Here is a 520-nt window from a genome sequence, read left to right on the forward strand (position 1 = left end):
AACTTGACCACAGAGCCCCTGTGTCTAGAAATGACGGAAGGAGGGCACCTATAGCATCATATATTGAAGCGGAGGGTACACTGACTGCGGTACTTGACAAATTGGGGTGAGAACATGTTGTCATATTCACATGACACTAAAAGACGACGTCAAACTGACAAAACCTTTGTCAGAATATAACATGAACAATGTGTTCTCATGAAAACAAGAAGCACGTGGGTTTTTGCATTCCAGCAAGGGGGAGTTTGCAAATGCACACACTGAATAATCCAAATGCACAAAGATGCATGAGCTAACACTTTTAATTAGGAGTAGGTGAGCATATACCAAAGCACCAAGAAAATCCTCAGATGGACACATTTTGTTTGATTTGGGCTGATTGACTCATCTCCTCGTTCACTGGTTGATAGATTAGAAAAACAACATGGCTTAAGCATTACAATTATCTGAGTCGCACAGCGAGGCAGCATGACATGTTTCCTTTACAGTCCTTAATGATTTGGCACATATGAGAAAGTCC

The sequence above is a fragment of the Morone saxatilis genome, unplaced genomic scaffold (genome assembly GCF_004916995.1).
Source record: "Morone saxatilis isolate NCDOM2014 unplaced genomic scaffold, NCSU_SB_2.0 Contig1, whole genome shotgun sequence".
Lineage (NCBI taxonomy): Eukaryota > Metazoa > Chordata > Actinopteri > Moronidae > Morone > Morone saxatilis.